Raw genomic sequence first — 10285 nt, 5'->3', positions numbered from 1 at the left:
CGAATTGACCTCTTCAATAAAGTTTCAAGGTGGCTACCAAGATGCACCATTTTAAAAGACGTATATGCATCCTAATAAGGTAAAGCACTTCAAAATTAAATTAAAGTGATACTCAAAATTAAATTGATGCAGGTCTTTAGTCAAATGCATAATTTTATTCATCTGTATAATTCCGACCTTCTTGCTATTGCTGAAATCACAGTCTTGTATTCCTCTACCACTTCACAAATCCATTTCTGTTCCCATGCATTGTAGTAGACAGTGAGATTGTCCAGCTCCAAAATTATGGTCAACTTACTGTTTGGATATTCATTTGAATTTTCAACAAAATTTTCTTAATTTAACTATTTATCCAAATATTTACTGAGTGCCTACTAAGTGCCAGGCACTGTTCTGGTCCTTGGGATACAACAGAAATAGAACAAAGATTGTTGCCCTTGTGGAACCCATAGTCTAAACGGGGGTGACAATGAAAATAAGCATAAGAAATAGACACATTACATAGTATGTCAGAAGCTGATGGGTGCTATGAAAGAGCTGATGTTTAGAGTTACAGGTTACACTGTGATAAAAGAAACACTTCAACTGAATTAAATTTAAAGTTCAACCGAGCAACAAATGATTCGTGAATCAGGCAGCCTTTTGAGCCAAGGGAGGCTCCAGTGCAGCCACGTGGTGGGAGATTTATGGACAGAAAAAGGAAAGTGATGTACAGAAAATGGAAGTGAGGTACAGAAACAACTGGATTGGTTGCAGCTCAGCATTTGCCCTATTAGAACACAGTTCAAACAGTTGGCTACATTTGATTGGCCAAAACTCAGGAATTGACACAGTTGTGGGCTACGGCCTGTTTACACCTTCATTTGTTATAGTTCAGGATATACAGAAAAACCTTTAGGCTGAACTTAAAATATGCAAGGAGGCAGTTTAAGGCTAAACTTGATTTAACAACTGTGTCAACTCTCACCAATGCCACCACGCCCTCCCCCAAGAAGTGACAATGTTTTTAAATACAATTATTTTAGGGAACATTTGTGAGATGAGGTCCATTCATGTGTGGGGTCCAGGGCAGAGGCCCCTCTTACCTACTTTAAGGGCAGTATTGAGGGTAGACCTCATTGAGAGGTGAAATTTGAGCAAAAACATGGAGGAGATAAAGGAGTTACAACTGCAGCCAATGTGGAGAAAACAAATTTCAAGCAGAGGCGCCAGTCAGTGCAAAGTTCTTAAAGCAAGACTGTATCTGGCATGTCTGGTAAACAGTAAAGAAGCAGGTATGTAGGTAGTGATGGGAGAGTAGAAAGAGATGAAGTTATGAGGAGCCAGATGGTATAGAGCTCTGTAGGCCATTGTAAGGACTTTGACTTTTATCTGAGAGAAGTGGAGAGCCAATACAGAGATGTGACATGATTTGATTTATATATCCATTTAGTCATAATACTTTTTAAAGGTATTTTGGAGAATAATTAAATGTGAAATTACGCACATTTACATTGGCTGAGTTGTTTTAAGCTGGGATGTTACAATCTCATTTAAGATTTTAATTCTGGAGTCAAATTAGCTGAAGACTTTCCGGCTTAAAAAGTTTTCCAGTATGTGATACATGCGTAAGTAGAGCTTTCTTCTATATACTTATTACTTTACTTTTTTCTTCTTTTTCATGTTCTTCACTACACATTTTGTGTGTGTTCCTAGGAAATCTTTTAAACTAAGTTTTATTTGATACGTATATTTAGTATCGATGTTCTAAAATACTATTGAATAAAATACACACTGCGGTAGCTTAGTTAAAATACTAGAACCAGGGCCAGGCGTGGTGGCTCACGCCTGTAATCCCAGCACTTTGGGAGGCAGAGGTGGGTGGATCACCTGAGGTCAGGAGTTCGAGACCAGCCTGACCAACATGATGAAACTCTGCCTCTACTAAAAATACAAAATTAGCCAGGTGTGGTAGCACATTCCTGTAATCCCAGCTACTTGGGAGGCTGAGGAAGGAGAATCACTTGAACCCAGGAGGCAGAGGTTACAGTGAGCCCAGACTGTGCCACTGCACTCCAGTCAGGGAAAAAAGAGCGAAGCTCCATCTCAAAAATAAAATAAAATAAAAAATACTGGTACCGAAAAAATAAGTCACAAATGACATTACTTTGTGCCTTTTATGAACAATTAATACTTTGAGGGCCAATTGTATACCATTATCATCTAAAGTCTGTTTCATTTTCTTCGCTTTAATGAAATCATGATAATCTATTATTTTCTACTCAAGGTTAACAGAAATTAGCTTGTTACTTAATATTTCTTTGACTTCTTTTGTCCATTAAAAAAGGGGGGTGTTTTTAAGATTAGTGTGTGAAAGTTAATGTATAAATAAAAGTAGACACAACTTTAGGTAAAACTATGAAACAGGTTAAGTTTGGCTTCCTCTTTTTGTCTCAGTTCAGGCACATGCACCTAGCACAATACTTAGCGCATTGTAGGTGCTCATTATATACTGGTTAAATGAGTGATAAGTTCCCTGAGGCATTTATTTCCTGCACTTGTTAGGGTTCAGTGAGCCGAGATCCCGCCACTGCCCTCCAGCCTGGGCGACAGAGCGAGAATGTGTCTCAAAAAAAAAAAGATAAAAAATAAAAATAAAAGACTGCTTGCCAGAGGAAGTGGGCAATCTTCGCCTAAAGATATGAAGTGCTAATGGTTAAACATCAGACCTCAGAGAAGATATATTTTAAACCGGGGAGTTTTCTCCAAGAGCACTCTGTAAACCACATCAGTGGGCAACTTAACGCACTTTGCTTGTCATTGGGTCAGATGGGAGTTTGAGGAATTGAGAGTAACATTTGGTATATAGACTTGGGACATAATACCTTGAATTATTTCTATTTCATAATTCCTGTGCAAAAAATTATGGGAGTTGTTGATTCTACAGCAATTCCTGTCAATTTGTAGATTATCTGCTTATTAATAGTTTGCATTGTTTGGTAGAACTTGAAAACTACCGAACGATTACAGTTCAGGCTTTTTCCCAGTACCTCTGGCGTTGCTGTCTCAGTGACTAGAAGGTGAGGCGGGTGGCCCTTGAAATGCCAAACCGCCTACCGCAGCAGTCTGCCAGTCGCGTGCTGGGCGCAGAGCCAGGGATGCAGCCAAAACATCCTGGGTTTAACCTACAGCTGCCACTCTCTGGAGGGACTGGTCTATTAGGGCATATGACACTGACAGTGCGCACTGTATACAAACCGTGTTTGAACAGGAGTCGGTTGGAAAATACACCACTGCACTGAATTACTTCTGCAGTGGCTTTGCAAAGCACTTTTTGTTTCTTGAAAGAAGCCGACGGTAACCATTAAAATATAGCTTTTTCCAGGTCCCAGAGGAAGGCTAGTGGTGCCTTGTGGGTAACCCTTTCTCCCTCTCCTGACTCCTTCCCGTTATTTCTTTTATCCTCATCCTCTAGACCTACACAATGCGACAGGTTGACAGTCTGTGTTGAATGGAAGAGGCGGACGCCGCGCTTGTGTTTGGTGCTTCTCCAACGGCGCTCGCTCTCCCCAGGGTCTGACACTGCCCACTACGCAGAGCCCTCGGTGGTAGTGCGGACACCGGGTATAACCCCCCACCGCTGAGAAACCCAGACCCTGCCGCGGTCGCAGCCTTGCGGGTCGTCCCGCCCCTCTGCCTTCCCTATTGGCTCGGCCGTTCCACGCGTCACGCCTGCGACGCCGGCGCTGTCCTCCCAGAGGAGGCGGGGCTTACACGCGCGAGGCCGAGCCAAGAGCGCACGCGCAGACGAGCGGGTCTGGGTCCGGACGAGGGGAGGGAGGGGGTGGTGTTCTCGGTTTCCTGGGTTACCTGAGCGGGCGGGGGTGGGGTGTGCGCGGCGGCGGCAGCAGCGGCGTCGGCTCGGGGTTCTCCTGGACAGGGGGAGTGCGCGGCGGCCGCAGCTGCCACAGAACAGGTAAAGGCCGCCGCCGGGCGCCGACGCTGCCGGCAGAGGGTTCCGGGTCCCGGCCCCTCTGCGTGGCTTGGAGGGGAGGCGGTTTGGGGCTGGTGGCAGTCAGCCTGGGCTGAGGGCCGGGGCCGCCGGGCTGAGGGCGCGAGGGCACTTGGCCTGACGCGCCAGCTCAGGGCGTCCTCTCTGGCTTCTGGGCTCTGGGACTTCTCCTCGCGGCGCCGGGCCGCCTTTGACAGCCGCCGAGCCGGGGGCGGGAGCTCGGCTGGGCCCCTCCGGGCCATTGCAGCGGCTACTGGGCACTAACTTTATTTCGCAGCGCGCGGGGGGCGAGGTCGAGCAGGCTGACGGCACTGTGTTGCTACCTTTATTTTATTTTTTGATCCTGTGCCGCTGCACTACTCAGCCCAGCTGGGCCCGGCTGTCAGGTTGACGATGGGAGTGGACGGTTTCCGCGCCACCACCCAGCCGGTCATTCCCCGCGCTCTTGCACTGCGGTGCTCGCCCACCTGTCACCTCCACCGTGCGCCTCGGTCCGCGCTTTCCTCCTGTCCGCGACACCCTTCGACTGGGCGAGAGCCTCTCTTCGCAGGGGATCCCCTGAGACATCTGCCGTCTGTCTCCGGCATCACCGGAGCCTGACTGAGATGCCCCTTCGCTTCTGATGGGTTAAATAAACTGGGAAATTACCCAAGAAGACCCCGGTGTAAAGCCCAACGAAGGGGTTGCTTAATGGTCCAGGGGATACAGAGGCTTTAAGAAACATTTCCTTAACGCTACTTTTTATCTGGTTAAACAAAACAACAAAACATCCCCGATACGCTCAGTAGACCATACACACCCAGCGACAGCCCTTGATAGTTAATGGGGTTCGTTTGAAGCAGATAGAAAATTTTAAGGGAGTCGAATTCTGTGTTGAATGCGTTCGTGTTGAATTTGGGCCAGTGTTTCCTTGAAGATCAAATGCAGGTTGCATTTTCCTATTGTTTGTTTAACAGATTAATAGGACAAACTGAATTAGACTTTTCTTCCTGATGATTCTTGGCTCTTCTGCGCTATCACTTTAAAATTCCATGCCTACCCTGTGCTAATAAAGATGTTGACTTTAAGCTTTCAATTTATAGATGTAGTTGATTAATATGGGGTATCTGTTTTAAAGAGCTTTGTTAAGTAGCCAACAACTCTTTTTCTGATAGCTTTTTGCTGTCATCCATATTGTTACTACAAAGATTGGAGAATTTGGAGAAGAGAGGGCATAAGGAAAAATGAATTGCTGTAATTTAATTTACATGAAAATACTTCATAAACTATATAATTACATATATGTATTTAGTAAATATTTATTGAGCACCTACTGCGTGTTACTTTTCTAAGAAAATATAAATATCCTCTCCTTCATGGAGCTTGTATTCTAGTGGGGACCTCAGATAATAAACAAATAAAATACGTGCTGTGTCAGATGGTGTTAAGTACTACAGAGAAAAAGCAGGGAAGAGGGAGGACAGGGAACGGGGAGAGGTTGGAATTTTAACTAGAGGCAGTCAGGGAAGGCTTCCTAGAGAAGATGACATTTGAGCCAAGACCAGAAGTAAGTGAGAGGTAATCCATGCACCTCTCTGAGGGAAGGATGTGCTAGCAGAGAGGAAGGCAGAAGGGCTCGCAGAAGCCCTGTGTGCTGGGCATGTTTGAGGACAGCAGAGAGGCTGATTTGGCTGTGGTGGAGAAAGCAAAGAGGAGAGAAATAAAGTCAAAGAGGTTAGTGTGGTGGGAGATTAGACTGTGTAAGGCCTTGAAGGCCCTTTTAAGGACTTGAGTTTCTACTCTCAGTGAAAAGGGAGTCAACCCTTTGAGTAAAGAACCTTACCTTTTATTTATTTATTTATTTATTTTGATGTGTTTATTTTATTTTATTTTTTATACTTTGTGTTCTAGGGTACATGTGCACAATGTGCAGGTTTGTTACATATGTATACATGTGCCATGTTGGTGTGCTGCACCCATTAACTCGTCATTTACATTAGATATATCTCCTAATGCTATCCCTCCCCACCCCACCTCACAACAGGCCCCAGTGTGTGATGTTCCTCTTCCTGTGTACAAGTGTTCTCATTATTCAGTTCCCACCTATGAGTGAGAACATGCGGTGTTTGGTTTTCTGTTCTTGCAATAGTTTGCTGAGAATGATGGTTTCCAGCTGCATCCATGTCCCTACAAAGGACATGAACTCTTCCTTTTTTATGGCTGCAGAGTATTCCATGGTATACATGTGCCACATTTTCTTAATCCAGTCTGTCATTGATGGACATTTGGGTTGGTTCCAAGTCTTTGCTATTGTGAATAGTGCCACAATAAACATATGTGTGCATGTGTCTTTACAGCAGCATGATTTATAATCCTTTGGGTATATACCCAGTAATGGGATGGCTGGGTCAAATGGTATTTCTAGTTCTAGATCCTTGAGGAATCACCACACTGTCTTCCACAATGGTTGAACTAGTTTACAGTCCCACCAACAGTGTAAAAGTTCCTATTTCTCCACATCCTCTCCAGCACCTGTTATTTCCTGACTTTTTAATGATCGCCATTCTAACTGGTGTGAGATGGAATCCCATTGTGGTTTTGATATGCATTTCTCTGATGGCTAGTGATGATGAGCATTTTTTCATGTGTCTGTTGGCTGCATAAATGTCTTTTGAGAAGTGTCTGTTCATGTCCTTTGCCCACTTTTTGATGGGGTTGTTTTTTTCTTGTAAATTTGTTGAGTTCTTTGTAGGTTCTGGATATTAGCCCTTTGTCAGATGAGTAGATTGCAAAAATTTTCTCCCATTCTGTAGATTGTTCACTACTGCCCAAGGTAGTTTATAGATTCAATGCCATCCCCATTAAGCTATCAATGACTTTCTTCACAGAATTGGAAAAAACCACTTTAAAGTTCATATGGAACCAAAAAAGAGCCCGCATTGCCGAGACAATCCTAAGCCAAAAGAACAAAGCTGGAGGCATCATGCTACCTGACTTCAAACTATACTATAAGGCTACAGTAACCAAAACAGCATGGTACTGGGACCAAAACAGAGATATAGACCAATGGAACAGAACAGAGCCCTCAGAAATAGTACCACACATCTACAACCATCTGATCTTTGACAAACCTGACAAAAACAAGAAATGGGGAAAGGATTCCCTATTTAATAAATGGTGTTGGGAAAACTGGCTAGTCATAAGTAGAAAGCTGAAGCTGGATCCCTACCTTACACCTTATACAAAAATTAATTCAAGATGGGTTAGAGACTTAAATGTTAGACCTAAAACCATAAAAACCCTAGAAGAAAACCTAGGCAATACCATTCAGGAAATAGGCATGGGCAAGGACTTCATGTCTAAAACACCAAAAGCAATGGCAACAAATGCCAAAATTGACAAATGGGATCTAACTAAACTTACCTTTTATTTTATTTTATTTTCGAGACAGGATCTCACTTTGTTTCCCAGGCTGCAGTGCAGTGGCATGATCACAGCCTACTGCAGCCCTGACTTCCCAGGCTCAGGTGATCTCACCTCAGCCTCTGAAGTAACTGGGACTTCAGGCACATATCACCCACTGTGCCCGGCTAATTTTTTGTAAAGATGGGGTTTTGCCATGTTGCCCAGGCTGGTCTCAAACTCCTGAGTTCAAGTGATCCATCCACCTTGGTGTGTCAACATTCTGGGATTATAGGCATGAGCTACTGCACTCGGCCCCAGGCTTGCCTTTTAAAAATGATCATTCTGGTGGCTGGATGGAGAATAGACTTTGTTGTAGGGTAAGGGTTGAGCAGGAGCAGAAGCTGGGATACCAGTCCGGAACTGTTGCCGTAATCCAGGCCAGAGATAATGTAGCTTGGACCAGAGTGGAATTGGTGGAGGTGATGAGAGGTCATTGATTTCAGGGTAAATTGAGGGTAGAGGATAAAAGACTCCAAAATGTAGTTCCGAGCGAGTAGAAAGATGGGGTACTTGTGTACTGGATTAGGTTTATAAGAGGAGTGGGTTTAGTGGGGAGAAGGTTGGGAGTTGGTTAGAAGACAATAAAATTAGACATCCAAGTTTTTAAAGAAAAAAATTATTCAGTGATACTTGTTTAAGAATGGTAAGTAAGACTTTATTCAGGACCATCTCAGTAGATATAGAGACCTCTGCAGAGTGGGTCCCTGCAGTAGGGGAGAGAGACTGGGCTCAACTCCGAATACAGCATGGGAAAATGGGAATTTATAGCCAAAGAGCAGTGTGGGGATCCGTGGATGGAAAATTGCTAAAAGGAAACCACAGGGATAAGGGGGATTCTGGCTAAGCCGACCTAACGGGATTCTTGCTGAAGACAGGCCAGGGTGATCAGACATTACCTGGGGAATGGTGGAGGATGAGGAACCTGATCAGATATTTAGGATGATTAGATATCCAGGATGTTATGCTAAACAGACTTAGCAGGGTTCTTTGCTAATACTGGATTTTGCAGGGAAGTGCATAGATGGGCCTCACAGAAAATTCAAAAGCCTAAGTAAGTTCGGCCAAGCAAAGAATTTTTGTCAGAGCCGAGATTATTAGTAGTAAACGCGCTTTGTTTTGAAGAAACATTTTACATTACCTTGACTATACCAGGGGGTTAAAATTTTCACCCATAAACAGCCAACTTTGGTTTCATGATTATTTTCTTCTTAGTTCTTTTGGACCAACTTAGTCATTCTTTTCCCAAGTGTAATTTTATTTTTGTTTGATTGCACTCACATAATGTCTTTGTTAGTTTCAGTTGTAGAGAAAGCCATATAGTCCAGAATTTCAGAGTACCTTTTTGGTCTGTTGCTGTATTTAACTTGAACACCTTCATCTGATTAATCTTTTCCTGAATTATCTTTAGTTGCCGGCTTAAGTTCAATATATTTTTTTTTTGAGACAGAGTCATTCTCTGGTTTCTCTTCATATTGTATAAATCTTTCACCTTTTACTAAAGATTTCTGTGGAGACAGAGTCCTGCTCTGTCACCTAGGCTGGAGTACAGAGGCGAGATCTTGGCTCACTGCAACCTCCACCTCCCGGGTTCAGCCAATTCTCCTGCCTCAGCTTCCAGAGTAGCTGAGACTACAGGCGTGTGCCACCACGCCCGGCTAATTTTTTGTATTTTTAGTAGAGGTGGGGTTTCATTGTGTTAGCCTGGATGGTCTCAATCTCCTGACTTCGTGATCTGCCCTCCTCGGCCGCCCACTGTGCTGGGATTACAGGCATGAGCCACTGTGCTGGACCAAGTTCAAGATTTTTAAGCCCTAAAATGTTATCAGGTGTGGCTTTACTTGGCCATTTGCAAAATTACAATGGAAATGACTCATTTTTAATACTTTGTAATGTCAAAAGACAAAATTACAACAAATTTAGCTTAAAGATCTTACTTCACTTTTATTTGCATTCTAGAATCAGGCAACACCTCATTCTATAAAATAGAACAAGTGTTCTGATGAGCCGAGCAGAAGTGGTTGGTTTTATGGTAGTCTTACCTTATCTTGAAGGGATGTGTGTGTGTGTGTGTGTGTGTGTGTGTGTGTGTGTTTTGAGATGGAGTCTTGCTGTGTTGCCCAGGCCAGAGTGCGGTGGTGTGATCTCAGCTCACTGCAAACTCTGGCTCCCAGGTCAAGCGATTCTCCTGCCTTAGCCTCCCAAGTAGCTGGGACTACAGGTGCCTGCCACCATGCCAGGCTAATTTTTGTAATTTTAGTGGAGATGTGGTTTCACCACGTTGCCCAGGCTGGTCTCAAACTCCTGACCTCAACTCATCTGTCCACCTTGGCCTCCCAAAGTGCTGGGATTACAGGCCTGAGCCACCGCACCCAGCCTTGGGGGGATATGTTCTAAGATCCCCAGTGGAAGCCTGAAATGGTGGATAGTACTGAATCCTATATACACTATAGAGCAGGATGGTATGAGACTTCATCATGCTACTCCGAACAGGGTGCAATTTGAAATTTTGAATTATTTCTGGAATTTTCCATTTAATATTTTCAGACCGCACTTGACCTCAGATAACTGAAACCTTGGAAAATGAATCTGTGGATAAAGGAGTACTACCATATAGACTGAAAAGGGGTGAGGAAAGCAGAAACAGAAAAGAAAAAGCAAACTGGTCATATGTCTAATTAAGGTTAAAGCAGATGGGACTTCCTTATGTCAGTCTTATCAGATCATATCATATCATATCAACTGGCATGTTTGGAATTTAACTACTAACTCCATCTCTCCTGATTGCTTGGAAGGTCAGATAAACAATTTAGTTTTGGCTTGGTGACGTGGAATTTCAGCATGAGTGACTCC

The 10285-nt window shown here is 43.8% G+C and overlaps 1 protein-coding gene and 1 pseudogene across 1 annotated transcript in view; both read left to right on the top strand.

Moving 5' to 3' along the window:
* Positions 1 to 3771: 3771 nt before the first annotated feature.
* Positions 3772 to 10285, top strand: part of LYST (lysosomal trafficking regulator) — a 198057-nt gene continuing 191543 nt past the window's right edge. The window contains exon 1 of the mRNA XM_050770460.1: positions 3772 to 3955. The gene's annotated coding sequence lies outside the window, so the exon portion shown is untranslated. The remainder of the gene's footprint in view (positions 3956 to 10285) is intronic.
* LOC126944438 (uncharacterized) lies at positions 8900 to 8949 on the top strand (annotated as a pseudogene).

The sequence above is a fragment of the Macaca thibetana genome, chromosome 1, assembly GCF_024542745.1.
Source record: "Macaca thibetana thibetana isolate TM-01 chromosome 1, ASM2454274v1, whole genome shotgun sequence".
NCBI classification, from domain to species: domain Eukaryota; kingdom Metazoa; phylum Chordata; class Mammalia; order Primates; family Cercopithecidae; genus Macaca; species Macaca thibetana.
This window is presented reverse-complemented; position numbering and strand designations above follow the sequence as displayed.